The sequence below is a fragment of the Impatiens glandulifera genome, chromosome 9, assembly GCF_907164915.1.
Source record: "Impatiens glandulifera chromosome 9, dImpGla2.1, whole genome shotgun sequence".
Taxonomy (NCBI): Eukaryota; Viridiplantae; Streptophyta; class Magnoliopsida; order Ericales; family Balsaminaceae; genus Impatiens; species Impatiens glandulifera.
In genome coordinates, this window is record NC_061870.1 from 18,505,990 (window position 1) to 18,529,507 (window position 23,518).

The 23,518-nt window shown below is 32.2% G+C and overlaps 2 pseudogenes; both read left to right on the forward strand.

Annotated features, from left to right (window-relative positions):
- The first annotated feature begins 527 nt into the window (after positions 1-527).
- LOC124915932 lies at positions 528-14,338 on the forward strand (annotated as a pseudogene).
- LOC124915933 lies at positions 14,212-23,008 on the forward strand (annotated as a pseudogene).
- Positions 23,009-23,518: the final 510 nt, after the last annotated feature.

Consider the following 23,518-nt stretch of genomic DNA (forward strand, 5'->3'; position numbering starts at 1 on the left):
TTGTTCTGTCACCAACTTCAATGAGGAGGCTACTGCTTGCACGTTGTTTAGGGCAAGGTGTGGGGTGCAAACGTGCACTTTAGGATTTTGCATGGGAGAGGTTTGATGGTTAAAGAATTTGAGAAAACTACCTCGGGACAGGCTATTGGTAGGGAGGATATGATGATGGACGGACTGCAGCAGGTGTGTTCTATGCCATTGTATAATGTCCTATTCATGTACACCTTCATGAGGCACCTCGACATGAAGTCAGGCTTCAAGAATGGGATAGTCCGTGCTTCATCAGACTGGGGTGAACTTTTTGAGCAGATGGTTCTGTCTGAGCATGTGGTGGAGCTCGACTGGAGAAAATTTCATCGTGAGCATCCTCCTGAGGATATCCAGTTTGTAATCGACGTCATATGTGCATGTTTTATGCCCAGGGGGAGAAGAGAGGATCATTGTCATGGACTCTGGGGGCCTTGTGCAGATCGAGGGGATGGTGCCCAGCAGGACACTGTGGACTGGTTGGCTTGATACAGCTTTGAATGTCCTCTACATCTCTGCGGCATGCTGCGTCCAACTGGGGATCCCTCTCTCTGATGTGGACCTTTTCTGCGCAGGCGACGACAAACTCTCATGTTTTAGGAGGAGCGGCGGGAAAGAAAAGGTTGGAAGCACTGCGGGTCTGCCCAACCGAGGAAGACTTATTTGTTCATTCCCCGCCCTACCATGTGACTACAAGGCAAGCTTGTTTCGACTTCAAGTGCGATATCTCTTTGGGCACCTCTAGAAAGGTGAGTACTCCCACCTGTGTGACTTCCCCTTCAAGGTTGTTCACAATACATGGCCCTTCGAACTCCACCCATATGACCTCAAGGAGTACCGATTCGCTTGGAAACTCAACTTCCTTTCCTGTTACTGGCTATACCTAATGGACTGCCAATTAGAACCCATGACTGTGACATTTATTAGTTATTTGAATAAGTTGGATGAATTTAGTTTAATTAGTCTTTTTATTTTATTCATAAAGTTTAGCTAGTTAGTTGCTAATTATTTGTTTTTAGTTATTTCTTTTAAAAATTGTGTAGATTTTTATATCATTTTGATTATATACTTGGTATTGAGCAAAAATAGAAGTGTGAATAGAGAAATTCAGAAAACAAGTATCAATCTATGAGTTTGAGTGAAACACAATAAATGAATTGTGTATCAAACGATAGATGAATTGTGTATCAAGTGATCAACAGACCAACGTTTGAGCAGATTCTTGATAGAAGTACCTCAAAAATTGTTTGAAACTCATTGAAGAGCAAATTCGCAATCCATTTTGAATTCTTTGCGCAGGGATTTCGAGATTTTAGAAATGAAGAAATCGGAGTTGATAAATGAGTATTTTGCTCGGGTTACTATTATGGCTAACAAAATGTGAAGTAATGAATAAGTAAGGAGAGATTGCACGGTGATTGAAAAGATAATGCAGACGCTTCACAGAAACATTAACGCATGTTGTGGTGGACACTGAAGAGGCTAGAGATACTAAAATATGATCATTGATGAACTTCAGAGAGATTAACGCATGGTGTGGTGGTCACTGAAGAGGCTAGAGATACTAAAATACGATCATTGATGAACTTCAGAGAGATTAACGCATGTTGTGGTGGTCACTGAAGAGGCTAGAGATACTAAAATATGATCATTGATGAACTTCAGAGCTCTCTTGTCGTATCGGAGCAAAAGTTCAAGAAATTAGAGAAGGAAGAAGGTCAAGTCTTTAAGGTCACTAGTGAAGGTTTCGAGAGGAAGGGGAAGAAATACATGCAAGGAAGAGAAATATTAAAGGCATGGGAAAATTAGATATGTAATTTAGTTTTTTTTTTTTTGGGGGGGGGGGGGAAACGACTTAGTGCCATTTCATTAAAAAAACTCAAAAGAGGGAAAAAAAATACTAAAGTTTAAGATCAGATCTAGACAATTTCTAGATTTGACAATGAAACAATAATTAAATACATAAAATAACAATAATCAATTAGCGCTTACAACGTTTTTACTTTTATTCTACTTGTGACATTCTCAAACGAAATATATCCCATATCTGGCAGAACTTTCTATTCTCTTCATTTCTTTCGATTGCTCTCCAGGATTGAATGAGTGCATTTCTATCTGAAGTTATATCTCTCCAAATATTTTCAGCGGTTCTACTTCTTCCAATGTGAGTTCTTGAATTTCTTTCTTTCCAGATATTGTAGATTACTGCTCCAAAGTAGCATTTCAACATACTTACATAAAAGGATCTTCCTTTTGCTTTATTCTTCATCCACTCTTGGTTTTCTTCCCATATTTTTGGAAAGTTGATGATGTTCATGTTTGCAGCATACATCCTACAGATTTGTATTATAAAAGAGCATTCCCCAAATAAATGGTTTATGCTTTCCTAAACTCCCGAACATGGGACACATTTGATATCAAAAATGTTTATATATTTTCGAATTCTGTCTTTTGTTGTCAACCTTTTTCCTGTATACCAGCCAGAGAATAAATTGGTGACAAAGAATAATCTTTGGAGACCATACCACATTATGCCAATCTACCTCCTGTCCTCTTGTTCTAACCAATTTCCATGCCTTTCCTGTAATAAACTTCTCATTGTTTTCTGTTTTCCAGCATATTTCATCATTATTTTCATTGAGTTGCTTCTACCTTATTAGGTTTAGGATTCTATCACCTTCTGTAATAAGCCTCAAAAGTGAATCAAATCTACCTTCATAGACGTCTCTAAATGAGTACTTGATATATTCTCTTCTAACTCTGTTTCCTTGCATTTCTTCTTTGAATATAATGGGAATATTATCCAGCCAAGGATCATGCCAGAATAGTACCCCACTTCCATTTCCAATTGAGGTTTTCACCATTTGAAAGACATTTTTTCTTGTTTTTATGATTTTCTTCAATGACCATGTCATTCTTTCGTTGATGCTTAGTGTCCAGATACTCTTCTCTTCTTTCATAAATCTTGTATGCACTCATTTGACCCATAGGGAGTCCGCTTTTTACTTCAACTCCCATAAGCTCTTGATGGTGAGGGCTTTGTTCCATTCAACACAACTTTTTATTCCTAGTCCTCCTTCTTTTATGGGAGTGCAAACATCCTCCCATTTGACTTTTTTTTCTCCTATGTCTTGTGTTCTCCATATGTAGTCTCTCATTATTCTATAGAGTTCAGCCATTACTTTCTTTGGGATGACTATTTGTTGTGCCCAGTAACCAATAATTTCAAAGATGACTCTTTTAACGAGCTCGATTCTACCTACATAAGACAGTTTTTTCGTAGCCCAACCCAAGACAGAATTTCTAACATTTTCTACCAGTTGTCTAAAGTGATTGTATCAGAGTTGTTTTGATGACAGGGGTACTCCAAGGTATTTCACTGGTAATTCACCTTCCTTGATTCCCATAATATTGAAAATGTTTTCTTTCCTTTCTTCATTAACCCCTGCATAGAAAGCCTGACTTTTGTCCTCATTGATGTATAAACCTATAATACTCGAAAAGATTGTTAGAGCTTCTTTGATTATACTAACAGATTCAACATCCGCATAAGACACAAAAAATAGATCATCTGCAAAACATATATGGGTTATTGCTTCTTCTTTATAGTACGGGTGAAATTTGAAATGATGACTTCTCAGAAGCATTTTTAAAATACAGTCAAGAATTTCCATTATTAAGACGAATAGGTAAGGAGATAAAGGGTCTCCTTGACTTACTCCCCTTTCACCCTTGAAAAAGCCTCCATGAATACCATTCACGCTCATAACAAAGTGAGGAGTGGAAACACATTGCATAATCCAATCAATGAAAATAATTGGAAAACCTGCAGCAAGGAGGAATTCGTGGATTGATCCCATCTAATCGAGTCAAAAGCTTTTTTGATGTCAATTTTGAAAGCCACGTGTGGTGATATGTTTTTTTGCCATATCCATTCAATAAGCTCTGCATGAGTATGATGTTATGGGAAATAGAGCGTTTAAGAATAAATGTTGATTGCCCTAATCCTACAAGTTTATCAATAACTGTTTTCAAACGTTGCGAAATAATTTTTGAAATAATTTTGTAAATAACATTGCAGCATGAAATAGGATGAAAGTCCTGAATTTTTTCCGGAATTGAATTCTTAGGAATCAAATTCAACACTATGACGTTCCATTGCTTCAACATTTTCCTATTTTGGAAGAATTCCAAAACCCCTTCGCTTATATCTTTACCCAATATTTCTCAGTTTTTTTTGAAGAAGTTCGCGTTGAAACCATCTGGCCCTGGGCTTTTATCTCCTTTCATCAAAAACACAGCTTTTCTGACTTCTTCCATATTTACTCTTGTAATCAATTGATTACCACTTTCTTCACTGATTTTCTTTTGCACAATCTGTTGAAGCAATCTTCGACTGTCCTCTATTATTGTGCTCGTTTCTGTTCCAATCAGCTCTTTGTAGAAACTTATTGCTTCCTTATGAACTGCCTTTTGTCCCTGTAAAACATCTTCATTTGAGTTTGTGAGCCTCAGGACCTGATTTCTGAAATTTCTTGATGAACATTTTTTATAGAAGAAAGAAGTATTATTGTCTCCTAATGAAAGCCAATTTTCTCTAGATTTTTGCTTAGCAAAACTTTCCTCTTTAGAATAAGTAATTTAGTGTTTTAATGGTCACAAACTTGGACATTTTGCTTCGAAATGTTTAAATTGAAAAGAAAATGCTTAATATGCTGAACTAGATGAAAAAGACATTCTCTTTATGGCCACTATTGTGACTCGGAAAAATAAGATTGAAAGTGGGTGATACATTGATTATGGATGTTCACATGTTTAGAAATCCATAATGGTTCTTACAATTTGATTCGAGTTTCACACCCTCAATAAAACTAGGGAATGACATAAGGTTTGTTGTTAAAGGAAAATGAAGTGTTCAATTTGGAGTTGGGAGAATCAATCAAATCATCTCTTAAGTGTATTATGTTCCTAAGTTAAAAATAAGTTTTGGGTGGTAACAAACTTTCTGTAAGTTATTTTAGAAATTTTGGTTGCAAAACTTATATTTATGTACAAGATCAAAAAGTGTCAAAATAGATGATAAGAGATCCACATGTGTTTTCTTAGAGTTATCAATGAATCAAAGGCAGGATCCTATTTAAAGAAAATGAAAGGTGGGATTGGAGCAATCATAAAAAAAATGTATAACTATATTATAATTTGAAAGAAAATCATGATGATAAATTTAGTATTGAAATATATGGTAGTGAAGAATATCAGAATGTTGAGGAAGAATCATTTAGTTTAATTACACGAATATTAGTTGAAGAAGAAACATCAAGTAGTCCAACTCTTTTTGTTACCTGTATAGGGAAGAAATCAGAGAGAGCTCCAGCATGGCTAGAAGACTATGCTATTGGTTTTGGGTTTATATGATGAAGATGTTATTAATTTGACCTTATATGCCACATTAGATCCAACAATTTTTAAAAATCTGCTAAAAATAAATAATGACTTGAAATAATGAAATATTGAATTTAAGCAATTGAGAAGAATGATATGTCTAAGTATGCAAAACAAATTGGAGTTAAATTAGTAATTAAAACTAAACTTTAATGAGTTTGGTAATATATAAAATTACAAGGCAAAACTGGTTGTCAAGGGTTATTATCAGAAACAAGAGATATACTATACCAAAGTGTTTGCACATGTTGTACGATGGGACACAATAAGACTTGCAATAGTAATGACAACTCAAAAGGGTTGGAATATATACATATTTAATGTCAAGAGAGCATTTTAAATGAAAAAATAGATCAATAAATATTGATGGAACAACTTAAAGGATTTGAGAAAAAATGAGAAGACATAAGGCTTAAAAACTTGAAAATGTCGTGTTGGCTTAAAACAAGTTCCGAGAACCTGATACAGCCGAATTGACTCCTGTTTTATACCAGGAGGATTCGTAAGGTATTCTTCGAAACCTACTTTTGTTTATAAAATTAGGATTTTAAGAAAATATTTGGATTGTTAATTATATGTTAATGATCTCATTATCACTCGAAATGATACCGAGAATCAAATTTATACATTTAAAGAGTATCATCCCTAAACCCTAAACCCACCAACAAAATTACTGTTATCGCCACAAACGCACATTAAAATCACATCATAGTCGCACGCAGCGGAAAGTATTCAACTTTTTCACCCCAAGTGTTGCTTGCTTCGCGCAACAAAACAATCTGCCAATTGCACAACCGTCTATAAAGTGTGAAGATAAGAGAAACACACAATTACGGGTGAACCCAACATTGAAATTTATATTCACTCACAAATACAAATTACAAAGTGCTATAATCTCTCAATGCTTACACACAAAAGACTCTCACTCGTGGAGAATATTTTTCTACCCAAAAATCTAACAAAATGTTTTGTGTATCTCATGGGATATATATAGCCAAATAAACAAGTGCCTAGGAAAATAACCAACTAATGGAGTGGGAAAACCGCCTAGAAATTGCTACTGGACGTGGGTCACGACGTTGCCCACAACTTTAGACCATTTTGCCACATCTTCCCATCATGCCAACATTTCTGGTCTTCCCGCCATCATGCCGACATTTCCGGTCTTCCCACCATCATGCCGACATTTCTGATCTTCGCCCCATCATGCTGAAATTTCCGGTCCTCGCCCCATCATGCCGACATTTCCGATCTTTGCTTCATCATGCTGACATATCCGTGTTAGAATCTTTAATCTAAATTTTTATTCTTTAATTCTATAATCTTTAATACTCTATGTCAATAAATTGAGATAAACATAAGTTGCGGAAACGTACCTGAATCTGGAATGAAAAACGGTTCATTAAGTCGTTATTCGTTATTCTCTTCTTCTTGATCTTCTCCTGATCTTGGATCTTCTTGTTCTGAATCTGAACCTGGATCGGAATGTGGATCTTCTTGTTCTGGATTTGGATCTGGATCGGAATGTCTGATGTGAGTGGGGTTTAAGTCTTCCAACCCTATATCGATAGCCTTCTTGAGTGTTCTTGAGAGATGAACTGAAACCTTTTGTCTGATGAGAGAAACAAAACGGGTAGGCTCTATATGGGTTGGGGACTTAGCCTTAATATACCCATTTATTATTCGGCCCATCAACGAAATAATAAATGGTATTTCTACTTCTACACAAATAATCTCCACATTTATTATAAATGTTTAAATAAGCCCCATAATCTTTATACTTTAATAAATCACTTCTTTAAGTGGGCTTTAATCTTTATTATGATAACAGTAATTATTAAATAATATATGTACCCAAATATTGGAAATAATTCCAACAATCTCCCACTTGGGTCATATAATATTTCCTTAAATTGTATATTATAATCTTAAGAGCTCAGAATATTGTTATCCTTTCCAAATACATCTATATCAATCTCGTCCATCAATTATATCAATATAGGATTAAAATGATTTTTGTTACATTAGTTCGTAACTAAACCCTCAATAGTCACATATGTCAATACAATCAAATGACATAGATTAAACATGGGTGTATAGTGTGGATTAAAATGTAGTGTGATCTTTAACATGTCTAATACCAACTGGTCCTCCATTATTTATTATAGAGATCATTCTGAATAACTTTATAATCTTGATTTCTTTAAAAACTAAATCTTTAATTTCTTTAGAAACTGATTCTTTAATGTGCACATAAATTCCAAATTATATCTATACAAGCATCATAATACAAACTCGCACTAAATCTGTATATCATCTAAATATGCAATATCCATATGAACAATATATTCATGAAAGATCTCAGATAGAAAATATGTAGAGAATTGATCCGTAATTTTAGAGTTTGTCCAAATATGCTCAATAGATAAGTAAACATTCTGAATTCTTTATTTTCCAAATAGTTCGACTTAGTCAAACTCATATTACTCTTAAAGTAAAAGAACTGCAAATTATTGTCACGTAATATCTTTAGTGATCTTTCTATATCATTCATAATTTGCAACCCCATGATAAAATTTTGCAGTCAAATTCTTTAATTGGATGCCACAAAACACTTAATAAATTCTGCCATCATGTCGAAAGAATTCCAGTGTCTTCTTAACACTCTTACAATAATTAATTTTTTAAACTAATAATTAAACCAAAACTATGTGGCACGAATTTCCAACTGTTTTGGTATCCAACAAAATTCGAATCAAAATACCAAATGATCTCTATCCGATTCGATTTCACTATATAAGTATGTAATGTTTTGTTATTAAAATGTCACATTACTTGTTTAGTTGCTTTCTTAATGATCCAAACCAGGATCCTTTAAATATTTGTCCAACATCATAAATATACTTAATTTCTTGATTCATATAATCTTGAGTATACATTAGACTCTTATTTAAGGAGTCTTTTGTATTTATTTATTTTCAAGGCTAATCTTGAAGTACTTATGAGACTAAATTTGTCTTTAGATCTTTCAGAATATCCAATAATTAACATCTAGAAATTCTTTAGTCTAGTTTATTTTATTTAGACCCATAAGACCTGATCTTAATTGGACAACCCCAAAAGAATTCACTAGTTGTTTTAGTTGAATCTTTATTCCATATATAAGTTGTAATTCTTAATTCTTCCTTCCAAATGAAGCAATTACATGAAGATATTTCATAAATGTTTGTTTTTAAATAAAGAGTATCTAAAGTAGTTCTTTATTTCTTCATCCTTAATATGAATTGTGAATGCCCACACCGATGTTTTTTTCACCATTAATTAACTTTTGACAACTAACTCAACCGTACATCAACACATTTACTTTAGATAGTAATAATGAAGTTTACCATCAAATGTGTATGAATACTAAAGTTAAATTACTCTTAGAACAAAAAAAAATATATAATATGTATTCTTTTATTTACCACTTTCTTTAGTAATTTTCTTTTAGGTACAACATCTGCAATTCTTACAACTTCATTTTTTTATTATCTTTTAAGTTATTTGCTAAGTTAACATTATTTATGTTATTTTTGTTTCAATCTTTTATTTTTTTACACACAATATGATGTGAGTTCATATAGAGACTAAGTCTCATTTTAGGCAACTGCAATTCACATCAATTAACTTAAGTGTGAATAAGAAAATCCAAATTAGATGCATGAGAATACATTAGTGTAACTCTAACTTTAATGCATTTAATTTTGAAATAAAATAAAACATATGGTGTATTTCTTGTGAAATCTTTATTCTAATAATAACCTTAGCAATTTTAACCCTTTTAGATATAATTCTTAATTTTTTTTTAACAAATTCTAGACACGCCTTAAATAAAATTTAATCACATAAAATGAACTTAAAATGTTGACAAGAAAAAATCCGTATAAGCAGAAGTGTTAACTTAATTAGATAACAAAACAAATGAACAACCATACTCACAAAATTTTAATAATCACATAAATTCAAAATAATGGTACGTCCCATCATAAGATATCAAACGCAACATTAATATTTAGTCTTTGGAAATTAAATAATAACTTGCAAACGGTACTCTTTTGTAGTAATCAAATATTAATAATAATTCCTGTCAAACAATTGGTTATCTTTGGATAGTCCAATTATTCACATGGCACACCGAATAATTGTTACATATTTATTACCACATTTGCATAATGTTATTCTGACCAATTATTTATTTTCTTTTGAAATAGTTATTTGAAATCGAATTTTTAACCCTTTCTTGTGATTCCTCGTATTGCCACATGTCGGATGACACGTGTGCTAAGCTACGGAGGGAGCTTCATGTGGGTTACAATAATTAATTTTAAAAAACTGTAAAGTACTAGCAAAATTTTTAAAAAATAATATTTTATTTTAAATTTTTGTTAATAATATTAATTATTAATATTCACGTATTTTTATTGATTGATTTTGTGCTATAAATTCTATTAAAGTAATAATAATTATGAAAGCTAGAAAATGAAGAGACAAATGGCGAGAATAAAAAGACAAATGGCGAATGTAAAATTATAACCCTAACCAGCACCTCTTCAAATTACTCGCGCAAATCCTCTCCGAAAAAAGCAAGAGGAAGAAGATTTTTCATTACTGCACTCCTCAGGATCATCTTTGACCCTCCTTTATTTTGACTCTCATTTCTTCTGATAAGGAATCATGTGCTAATATGGAGGTGAAGGTTGAGAGTCTATATGGAGGAGGTCAAAAATGATCCTGAGAAGCGCATTAATGAAGACATAAAGAAGAATAAACTATAAGTGGAGGAAGGAGGTGGAACATTTTTATAGTTTTTTTTGTTAAAACAAATATCTTCTTCTCTAAAATTACTATTTTTTAATGTTAAAGTTTGTAAGAATAAAATTGTTGCAAGATCATCGTCTTCTAATAAATAATCCAGTCAATATTCTTACCAAGTTGTGAGCTTTGTTCAAGTTATGTTAAATGGGTTAATCTGAAATTACTCTTTCCGTCTAGAAGCATGAGAATCTTGTAGAAAATATTGTGCAAGGATGTTGTTTTGTTGATTGATCGACAATTTAGATATTTATTCACAGGAAGATACCTAATTTCATCCAGAACTGGCTTGAGATATCTCAGTAAATTGTTAGATTCTAAAATCTCAACTTTATCTATTCATATTTCTTTCAATCTGGTATGTTTTTGAAACAAAAACTTTTACAAATGCAGATTAATTCAGGCTAGTGGTTTGGAGGGTTCAATCCCTAATGTAATCTCTTTGAAGCTCATCAATATCTAATCTTATTATACTTGCTTTTGTTCAATGATTTTCAGGAGAATAAGTGATATAAATGGAACTGAATCACTATTTCCACTCATTACTAATTTGAAAAACCTTGAAATACTGTAAGTTGAATATTATATGACAATCTATTAGATGAATAAACTAATAGGTGGAGGAGGTGGAACATTTTTAACACAGTAAGATTCAATACTTCAACTATATGACAATCATTACATTGTTCTATTAAGGAATTTTGAATCCTTAATTGACTAATCGATGTTATCATTTGACTTTGTCATTCTAGTGAAACTACTTCATGCTTGAGAATCTTTCCGTGTCCAATCGGTATGTTTTGCAAGCTCGAGGTACATTTTGTTTTTTCAATCTTATGAACCGCAATGTTCTTTTGCTGTTCTCTTTCAGCTTTGAACTCCTTGTATATAAATTGTGTATGAAAGGGATACAGATCGAGGCGGGCCAGCAGATTTCTACAGAGGAAGTAACAGGGCGTGCGTTTAGTAGCACCGGGAATTTCATGGATGATGACCTACATGTCAATATTGTTTTAAGTTGAAAATACATCTAAGCTCTTGGAAAATAGTTCTGAGTTGAGCATGAATGCACGAATCACTCCCATTTTACTGACATATTATGGATTCTGTCTCATGAATGAGATTTACAGTGTAAAGTTTCACTTTGATGAAATTACATTTACCATATTCAACTATATAAGTTATGCCCAAAACAATATCTATGAGGAGATTGTGTTATGATATTACTTACCATAAGAAGGTTCATTCTATATTAGTATGCAAGATTAGTAAGTCAGGCTTCCCATTTGTGCCTGACAAATTTCACCTTTTGGTAATGGTTTGTATTTGTCCTTGCTATTGTATGATGACTTAGGGGGCACTGGTTGTATTATTTACAAAAGAATTTTGAGCAGTGAATATTTGATCTGATTATGTTAGTCTAGCTGAAAGTGATTATCTGACAATGCTTGATGCTATGCTTTGTTTGGAAGTACCACACAAATTGGAGTTGGCATAGATTTTTCAAACTTTCTTCCTATTTAGATTTTTCAAACTTTCAGGGGAGATTTTTAGATCGTTTTTAGCTATATCTACCGTACTTTCAATCTCATTCTATTTAAAAGTATGTACATTGATATTTGTATAATCGGTTACATTTATTTTTTGAACTAAGGAGAACTAGTATGACAGTCATGGCCTTCCGCTTACATTCAAAGCGCTAATAACATGTTACATTTTTGCTTTTGCAGATATTTTATCCTTAGTTTCTTAGAAATGTTTCTTAACTTTCCTTGCACAGATCTAAAGGATTTTTACTTGTTCTTGTTGAGGCAAATTGAAGCTGCTACAAACAGTTTTGATACTGCTAACAAGATTGGAGAAGGTGGTTTTGGTCCTGTTTACAAGGTATTTCATTTTGAGAACAAAGTTTGCTACCCTAGTAAATAGTAACTAATAGTTGAACATAAATAAAATAATTAAAATAGGTCATGATAACAATTTCTCCATATTAATCTTTTGGTCAACAAGGTATAAGATCTGTATTGTCTTAGCTCGTGGTCTGGCTTTTCTCCATGAATAATCAAGACTAAAGATTGTCCATAGAGACATCAAAGCTACAAATGTGTTGCTTGGTAAGGATCTTAATCCCAAGAAATCTGATTTTGGTCTGGCCCAAACTTAATGAAGAGGAGAATACCCACCTAAGCAGTAGTGTTGCCGGGACTTAGTTAGTTTTCTAATCAACAAACTTATTATACACGTAAATATAATAGGGTTTTGAAGACACTTTAGTTTATGAGTCTACTTTCTATGTCTCCTGTCTCATTTCTACATCAACATCATGGAAAAAAAGTTATTGTTGTGCATGTCACCTTCCTAAAGATATGGAGACATTCCTTGTAGTTGTAGGCTAATCTAAACTGATGAACTTCAAATGATAAATCTACATACCAGAGTACTAGATGGAAAGATGCTTGGCCTCGGGAACTTACCTCTTTCATGAGGACTCTAGTACGATTTTCATCCAAAATATCTGGATTAAGTGCATCTTCCCTAGGGATTAGTCAAGGTGTGCGCAAACTAGAACATTCTGGTATCACAAAATAATAATAATAAATCTTGATCTAGTTTCTAATAATTATCTAGTAACATATTTATCTTAAAATAATAATAATTACGACCCAAAAGAGGTTGGTAGACGGGTTTAAAGGGACGTCAATACTGGCTCACCTAGTATTGAGGTAAAGAGTGATGGTTGTGTCAATTGCTAGAGATCATTTTCTTTAAATGTGTTTAGGACAAATCTTGTCTTAATTTATTTTGTATTAATTCTTGTTTTTTCTGTAACCTGTATAAGTGAAATCAGGTAGAGACAAGGATCTACCTATAAGGCTACTTGAGTTGTAATCCGGTTGACCCAAAGTATTTGTATATAGCTAACATTATAAAGAGGTAAATAACAACGAGATATGTCGTCGTTATTGATTGTTTCCTGTCACTAAAGGACAACCGTCATAGTAAACTAGGTTGATTTTGTTTTGGTATATTTTATGAAAAACTTTTAGTCCGAGTTGATTCCAAATCTTAGTTTCTCCCTTGTACATAGGAAATGCATTCATATATTTTTAGTTGGATGACTCAGCACCACACTAACTAACATGGAAGTCACATTTATTGTTGACGAATCTTTTTCAAATTGTTCATGCAAACCCTAATATATGTAATAGATCCTCAAAAGTTTATTTAAGATGAAGAATCTCAAGGCATACAATAATAATTTTAGATTATTTATGTAGCGGATACATGGAAGCCGAGTATGCAATGCATAGTTATTTAACGGACAAAGTAGATGTTTACAGTTTCGGAATTGTTGCTCTAGAAATTGTCAGTGGGATATGTAACACAGCTTATAGACCAGAGGAGGAATATTTCTGCCTTCTTGATTATGTAAGTCAAATATGTGTTTCCCTTATTTTACTAAATAAGTTTGATGGATAATTCTGTTTTTTTTCTCAATTTGGTACATGTTTTGAGAGAAAATAAAACTCTTGCAAATCTGGTAGATCGAAAGTTAGGACTAGATTTCAAGCCCGACGAGGCGATGGTGATGACCAATATAGCTCTGATTTGCACCAATGTCACGGATACTGCCAGACCAACCATGTCTTCAGTTGCAAGCATGCTCGAGGACATAATAATTCCTCAAGAGTTGCTAAAGGACTTGGACTCGATTGCCATAACTCGTAAACTGATGATGATGAACATGATGAATCAACAGCAACAAACGGATGTGGATACAGAGGAACTTACTGTTAAATATACAGATAGTGGAAGACTTCTTAACCATGGCTCCGAGATTGAGCTCTACCAAAATAATACTACATACAGAAATACATGTTAGAGATAATGGCTTTTCATTTCTTCTCTATGTTGAAGAAGACATATCCTAACAAGAATTCCATTCACTTTGTTGTAGGAGTCAGTTCTGAAAACAAGCTAATTGAGTGTGTATAGGTAGAGTTTTTTCTTACTATTCTTTGTGTTGAGTAGATGAAACTTAGGTTAAAGGGTTCATTGTTGAGACACAAAGTTTAACTTTTTAATTAACGAATAATAATTTATATTTAAATTTAATATAAAGTTTGATATATAGAACTAATTAAGTTAATAATAATTTATATTTAAATTCAATTTAAAATTTGATAAAATAATGTTATTGTGTTTATACAATTTTAAAATTTTATATTAATTTCTTATAAATTTTGTAACATCTATTTATTAACTCATGATATATTTAAATAAAAGGAAATTATTATTTTTCTCTCTTATTAGTTTATATACAAATATATATATATATAAATAAACTTATAAATTAAATTTAACAATCAGGTTAAAATGTTCATATTTTAAATTTGAGACAAAATTTTCTGAGTCTTAGGTGGTACGGATTTCAGAGGGTATATTATAAAAATTAAAATAATGATGGTATAAGTGGGTGTTATGATAGATTAAGTGAATATTCAGATTTTAGAGAAATATTATAAAGATTAAAATGTATACGTGAGTTTGATGATGGATTAAGAAAATTGTTGAATTTTAGAAAGGTATTATAAATATTAAAATGAAAATGATGGTTAGAATTGAATCAAAATGCCCAAAGTTTGAGTGTAGTGTGATTGACAATGACTAATCGAATGGAGAAAAATGATTAATGTGTGGGTAGAAGGTGGTCGATAATACGAAAAGTCGCAGATGGATTTGTTTGATTATTTGTCTCATTTTTTTAAGTTTATACACAAAATTTATATACATATACAAAACTATAAATATACATAAGAAGATACTTTTTCAGATGGACACATGACACCCTAGTGGCAAGTTCTTTGGCACATTTCAGGACTTTTTCGAAGTCTCTAACACAAAGAGGCAAGAATAACAGACTTCTACAAGTGATAGTATTGGTTGGAAGGTTACTTTTTCACTTTGCTTATCTTCTGACGAGGCAATCATACTTGCTAGCCTTGAGGAGGTGCTCTAGCTTGTTAAGTTGCCTTCGGAAGCTCAAGACGAATTATCCCTAGTTGGTTCCCCTGCCTTCTAAACTAGCCACATTTATTTTTCGACCCTTCAGGACATTGCATCGAGTTACCCTTGGAAGGATACCTGGAAAACTAAGATCCCATCCAAAATTTATTTCTTTGCTTCATAAGCCATCCACGATAGGGTAATTACTTTCATAGACTCAAAAGGAACTGATTCCAAATAGCCAAAAGGTGTTGCCTGTGTTGTAAGAACTAGGAGACAATTAACCACATTCTTTTCCATTGCAATCTCGCTAAAGACTTTTTTGGTCCATCAACGCATTGGAAGCCCATCCCCTTAAAGAACTTTCGAAGAGAATAGTTATGGAAAAAAGGATCAAAGGCTTCCTCCTCCACGCTTTCACATCCATCAAGGAAAGGGGGTTTGCACGAAATGAGACTATTTCAATTTGCTAGGAATCTAACATTTTTGTTATCCCTTTTCCTGTTTTTATTTGTTTCTTGTTTTATCCATGAACGCATCTTTGCATTCTTTTTAATATAAAAATTGACCTTTTAAAAAAGAAAACGCTGCTTTTTTCGGGCAATTTTTGATGACGGTGCTGAGTTAACAGCTTCTTTATCATCAAACATGAAAATATGAACAATTTTATAGTTTCTTTGTTAAAACAAATATCTTCTACTCTAAAATTACTATTTTTCAATGTTAGTTGATTATAATCTGTACCTTTTTTCTTGATTGATTTTAAATGTTGTATGTATAATTAATTCTATTTGGAAATGATGCACACAAATTCATAAGTTTTTTGTAGAGATATTAGCTTCAACAAATTAAGTGGAGAAATTCCTGCAAATTATTCTTCCCTGTCCAATACAAAGTACATGTATGGATCTTGCACTTACTTTGATTATGCAAAATATTTTGCATAGAGAAGAATAGGCAATCCTTGTGTCCTTTTTCCTTGAATATAATATAAATTTGGTAAGATGTTATATAATCTTAGTTAAATCCTTTTGCTTCTGTCAAAATAAATAAGCATAGCACGCCTTTGTTATACTGCATCGTTGGGGGCGAGATCATATTCTTTGAGGATTCATAACCTTAACTCTAGAGTAAAAAACTACCTGCATTTAGTATTATCCTTTTGCTTGATAGTTGACCTCGGACTAAAGAAAGTAAAGTTGACATAAATAGAATTAGTGATGAAAACTCCGACATATCAGATTCAGAACAACTGCTTAAAGAAAAGGGTACAGCTTCATGACAAAAAAGATTCTCATTCTCCACCAAAAAAAACAACCCAAAAAAAAGTTTCTCCTTTGAATATAACTTTATAATTCAAACCAAACCAACAACAGACTTTATAATTCAAAATAGACTGAACAAATTGAGGGGATATAAATTAATGTAGAGAGTGTTGACTATTTTGATATTAATTTGTGTGTTGAAGTAATATGAGGAGATGAGAAATTAATGGAAAAAGAGAGGCTCTATGAATGTTGTATCTATCATGCTCTATTTTTTTTTTAAACATTTATGTTTTTAGTTTAAAATGCTTACAAAAAGTTTAAATTCATTATAATAATAGAAAATATTATTTCATAACTTCTTTTTGAATTTTCTTATAGCTAAAAAAAAATACTAATTATTTGATTTATTTATTTTTAATAATTATTGTTGAGTTATTATATTATCAAGAATTGTAAATATATATATATATATGATTATGCTTAATTTTTAAAGTGTCCCGGATTGCCGAGTCGAGAGCTGTGGTTAATTTGGATACTTGAGTCAGATTGTGGGTTGAAAATAAAATTAAAAATGCTAGAGGTATGTTTCGAACTTGCAACTTAACAAAAGAAGAGGTATGTTTCGAACTTGCAACTTAACAGAAGAAGTACAACTCTTTAACCAACTAGGCTACAAATACTTTATATTTTAAATTCAACACTAAATTTGATAAACGCGGGACGTTTTAATATTAATATAAGTTCATCTTTTTAACTAACTAATCTATATATATATATATATATATATTGATGATTAATTTTTAAAGTGTCCGGATTTCCGGGTCGAGAGCTGTGGTTAATTTGGATACTTGGGTCGAATTGTGGGTTGACCCATTTTTAAATTTAAAACTGTTAAAAATAAAATTAAAAATGCTAGAGGTATGTTTCGAACTTGCAACCTAACAAACAACTCTTTAACCAACTAGGCTACAAATACTTTATATTTTAAATTTAACATCAAATTTGATAAACGCGGGGCGTTTTAATATTAATATAAGTTCAACTTTTTAAATAACTAATCTATATATATAATGATGCTTAATTTTTAAAGTGTCCGGATTACCGGGTCGAGAGCTGTGGTTAATTTGGATACTTGGGTCGGATTGTGGGTTGACCCGCCTTTAAATTTAAAACGGTTAAAAATAAAATTAAAAATGTTAAAAGTATGTTTCGAACTTGCAACCTAACAAAACAAGTACAACTCTTCAACCAAGTAGGCTACTAAAAATTTATATTTTAAATTCAACACCAATTTTGATAAACGCGGGACGTTTTAATATTAATATAAGTTTAACTTTTTAACTAACTAATCTATCTATCTATATATATATATATAATGATGCTTAATTTTTAAAGTGTCTGGATTGTCGGGTCGAGAGCTGTGGTTAATTTGGATACTTGGGTCGGATTGTGGGTTGACCCGCCTTTAAATTTAAAACAGTTAAAAATAAAATTAAAAATGTTAAAAGTACGTTTCGAACTTGCAACCTAACAAAACAAGTACAACTCTTTAACCAAGTAGGCTACTAAAAATTTATATTTTAAATTCAACACCAAATTTGATAAACGCGGGACGTTTTAATATTAATATAAGTTTAACTTTTTAACTAACTAATCTATATATATATATAATGATGCTTAATTTTTAAAGTGTCTGGATTGTCGGGTCGAGAGCTGTGGTTAATTTGGATACTTGGGTCGGATTGTGGGTTGACCCGCCTTTAAATTTAAAACGGTTAAAAATAAAATTAAAAATACTAAAGGTATGTTTCGAACTTGCAACATAATAAAACAATTACAACTATTTAACCAACTAGGCTACTAAGACTTTATATTTTAAATTCAACACCAAATTTGATAAACGCGGGACGTTTTATTATTAATATAAGTTTAACTTTTTAATTGACTAATATATAATGATGTTGATTAAATGGATATTTGGGTCGGATTGTGGGTTGACCAAACATAAATTTAAAACGGTTAAAAATAAAATAAAAAATGTTATCCGTAATTTTTTTTTAAAGTTTTTTATATTATTTGCACAAGCTAAATGCTCATTTTTTATAATAATATTAATTATTAATATTCACATATTTTTATTGTTTGATTTTGTGCTATAAATTCTATTAAAATAATAATTACGGAAGTTATATTTCTATATATATATATATTACTTTTATAATAATAGAGAATGAAGAGACAAATGGAGAGAATGAAGAGACAAAATTATAACTAACCAGCACCTCTTCAAATCACTCGGCGCAAATTCTCGAAACCCTCATCCGACTAAGACACCACGCAATCGAGTTGTAGCTCAGGCCGATAAAGCAAGACGAAGAAGATTCTTCATTACTGCAATTCAGATTCTTCACTACTGCACTCCTTAGGATCATCTTGGACCCTCCTTCATTTTGACTCTCATTTCTTCTGATAAGGAATCATGTGCTAATTTGGAGGAGAAGGTTGAGAGTCTAGATAGAGGAGGTCCAAAATGATCCTGAGAGCGCATTATAGAAGAAGATGAATAAACTATAAGTGGAGGAAGGAGGTGGAACATTTTTATAGTTTTTTTTGTTAAAACGAATATCTTCTTCTCTAAAATTACTATTTTTTAATGTTAAGTTTGTAAGAATAAAATTTTCGCAAGATCATCGTCTTCTAATAATAATCCAATCAATATTCGTTGTGAGCTTTGAAATTACTCTTTCCGTCTAGAAGTATGAGAATCTTGTAGAAAATATTGTGCAAGGATGTTGTTTTGTTGATTGATCGACAATTTAGATATTTATTCACAGGAAGATACCTAATTTCATCCAGAACTGGCTTGAGATATCTCAGTAAATTGTTAGATTCTAAAATCTCAACTTTATCTATTCATATTTCTTTCAATCTGATATGTTTTTGAAATAAAAACTTTTAAAAATGCAGATTAATTCAGGCTAGTGGTTTGGAGGGTTCAATCCCTAATGTAATCTCTGCATTAACAAATATGAAAGGCTTGTAATCTCTTTGAAGCTCATCAATATCTACAGTCTACTCTTATTATACTGTTGAGCTGGATAATTATACTTGCTTTTGTTCAATGATTTTCAGGAGAATAAGTGATATAAATGGAACTGAATCACTATTTCCACCCATTACTAATTTGAAAAACCTTGAAATACTGTAAGTTGAATATTATATGACAATCTATTAGATGAATAAACTAATAGGTGGAAGAGGTGGAACATTTTTAACACAGTAAGTTTCAATACTTCAACTATATGACAAGCATTACATTGTTCTATTAAGGAATTTTGAATCCTTAATTGACTAATCGATGTTATCATTTGACTTTGTCATTCTAGTGAAACTACTTCATGCTTGAGAATCTTTCCGTGTCCAATCGGTATGTTTTGCAAGCTCGTACATTTTGTTTTTTCAATCTTATGAACCGCAATGTTCTTTTGCTGTTCTCTTTCAGCTTTGAATTCCTTGTATATAAATTGTGTATGAAAGGGATACAGATCGAGGCGGGCCAGCAGATTTCTGCAGAGGAAGTAACTGGGCGTTTAGTAGCACCGGGAATTTCATGGATGATGACCCACATGTCAATATTGTTTTAAGTTGAAAATACATCTAAGCTCTTGGAAAATAGTTCTGAGTTGAGCATGAATGCACGAATCACTCCCATTTTACTGACATATTATGGATTCTGTCTCATGAATGAGATTTACAGTGTAAAGTTTCACTTTGATGAAATTACATTTACCATATTCAACTATATAAGTTATGCCCAAAACAATATCTATGAGGCGATTGTGTTATGATATTACTTACCATAAGAAGGTTCATTCTATATTAGTCTGCAAGATTAGTAAGTCAGGCTTCCCATTTGTGCATAACAAATTTCAACTTTTGGTAATGGTTTGTATTTGTCCTTGCTATTGTATGACGACTTAGGGGGGCACTGGTTGTATTATTTACAAAATAATTTTGAGCCTAAATTTTGGGCAGTGAATATTTGATCTAATTATGTTAGTCTAGCTGAAAGTGATTATCTGACAATGCTTGATGCCATGCTTTGTTTGGAAGTACCACACAAATTGGAGTTGGCATAGATTTTTCAAACTTTCTTCCTATTTTCAATGATTTCATTTTTCAGGGGAGATTTTTAGATCGTTTTTAGCTATATCTACCGTACTTTCAATCTCATTCTATTTAAAAGTATGTACATTGATATTTGTGTAACTGGTTACATTTATTTTTTGAACCAAGGAGAACTAGCATGACAGTCATAGTCTTCCGCTTACATTCAAAACGCTAATAACATGTTACATTTGTGCTTTTGCAGATATTTTATCCTTAGTTTCTTAGAAATGTTTCTTAAGTTTCCTTGCACAGATCTAAAGGATTTTTATTTGTTCTCGTTGAGGCAAATTGAAGCTGCTACAAACAATTTTGATACTGCTAACAAGATTGGAGAATGTGGTTTTGGTCTTGTTTACAAGGTATTTATTTTTTAGAACAAAGTTTGCTACCCTAGTAAATAGTAACTAATAGTTGAACATAAATAAAATAATTAAACAGGTCATGATAACAATTTCTCCATATTAATCTTTTGGTTAACAAGGTATAAGATCTGTATTGGCTTAGCTTGTGGTCTGGCTTTTCTCCATGAAGAATCAAGACTAAAGATTGTCCATAGAGACATCAAGGCTAAAGATTGTCCATAGAGACATCAAGGCTACAAATGTGTTGCTTGATAAGGATCTTAATCCCAAGATATCTGATTTTGGTCTGGCCCAAACTTAATGAAGAGGAGAATACCCACCTAAGCAGTATTGTTGCCGGGACTTAGTTAGTTTTCTAATCAACAAACTTATTATACACGTAAATATAATAGGGGTTTTGAAAACACTTTAATTTATGAGTCTACTTTCTATGTCTCCTGTCTCATTTCTACATCAACATCATGGAAAAAAAGTTAGTGTTGTGCATGTCACCCTCCTAAAGATATGGAGACATTCCTTATAGTTGTAGGCTAATCTAAACTGAAGAACTTCTAATAATAAATCTACAGACCAGATTACTATATGGAAAGATGCTTGGCCTCAGGAACTTACCTCTTTCATGAGGACTCTAGTACGATTAAGTGCATCTTCCCTAGGGATTAGTCATCCCTAGGGATTAGTCAATGTGTGCGCAAACTAGCTGTTTTGAACATTCTGGTATCACAAAATAATAATAATAAATCTTAATCTAGTTTCTAATAATTATCTAGTAACATATTTATCTTAAAATAATAATAATTACGCGCCCGTTGGTAGACGGGTTTAAACACTGGCTCACCTGAGTATTGAGGTAAAGAGTGATGGTTGTGTCAATTACTAGAGATCATTTTCTTTAAATGTGTTTAGGACAAATCTTGTCTTAATTTATTTTCTATTAATTCTTGTTTTTTTCTGTAACCTGTATAAGTGAAATCAGGTAGAGATAAGGAGGATCTACCTATAAGGCTACTTGAGTTGTAATCCGGTTGACCCAAAGTATTTTGTATATAACTAACATTATAATGAGGTAAATAACGACGAGATATGTCGTCGTTATTGATTGTTTCCTGTCACTAAAGGACAACCGTCACAGTAAACTAGGTAGATTTTGTTTTTTCCTTCATTTTATTATCACTCGGTATATTTTATGAAAAACTTTTAGTCCAAGTAGATTCCAAATCTTAGTTCCGCCCTTGTACATAGGAAATGCATTCATATATTTTTAGTTGAATGACTCGGCACCACACTAACTAATATGGAAGTCACATTTATTGTTGACGAATATTTTTCAAATTGTTCATGCAAACCCTAATATATGTAACAGATCCTCAAAAGTTTATTTAAGATGAAGAATCTTAAGGCATACAATAATAATTTTGGATTATTTATGCAGCGGATACATGGAAGCCGAGTATGCAATGCATGGTTATTTAACTTACAAAGTAGATGTTTATAGTTTAGGAATTGTTGCTCTGTCAGTGGGATATGTAACACAGCTTTATAGACCAGAGGAGGAATATTTCTGCCTTCTTGATTATGTAAATATGTGTTTCCCTTATTTTACTAAATAAGTTTGATGGATAATTCTGTTTTTTTCTCAATTAGGTACATGTTTTGAGAGAAAATGAAAGTCTTGCAAATCTGGTAGATCGAAAGTTAGGACTAGATTTCAAGCCAGACGAGGCGATGGTGATGACCAATATAGCTCTGATTTGCACCAATGTCACGGCTACTGCCAGACAAACCATGTCTTCAGTTGTAAGCATGCTCGAGGATAGAATAATTCCTCAAGAGTTGCTAAAGGACTTGGACTCAATTGCCATAATTCGTAGAAGATGATGAACATGATGGATCAACAGCAACAAACGGATGTGGATACAGAGGAACTTACTGTTAAATATACAGATAGTGGAAGACTTCTTAACCATGGCTCCGAGATTGAGCTCTACCAAAATAATACTACATACAGAAATACATGTTAGAGATAATGGCTTTTCATTTCTTCTCTATGTTGAAGAAGATATATCCTAACAAGAATTCCGTTCACTTTGTGGTAGAAGTTGGTTCTGAAAATAAGCTAATTGAGTGTGTATATGTAGAATTTTTTCTTATTATTATTTTGAAACATCATTTTCTTTTTTATTCTTTGTGTTGAGTTAGATTATACACATTGATGGAAAACAATGAGTAGATGAAACTTATTAAGTTAAAGGGTTCATTGTTGAGACATTTTATTAATATTTGTTCGTTGATGATAATGAAAACAATGAGTACATGAAACTTAGGTTAAAGGGTTCATTGTTGAGACATTTTATTAATATTTGTTCGAAGTTAATTATTTTCGGGGAA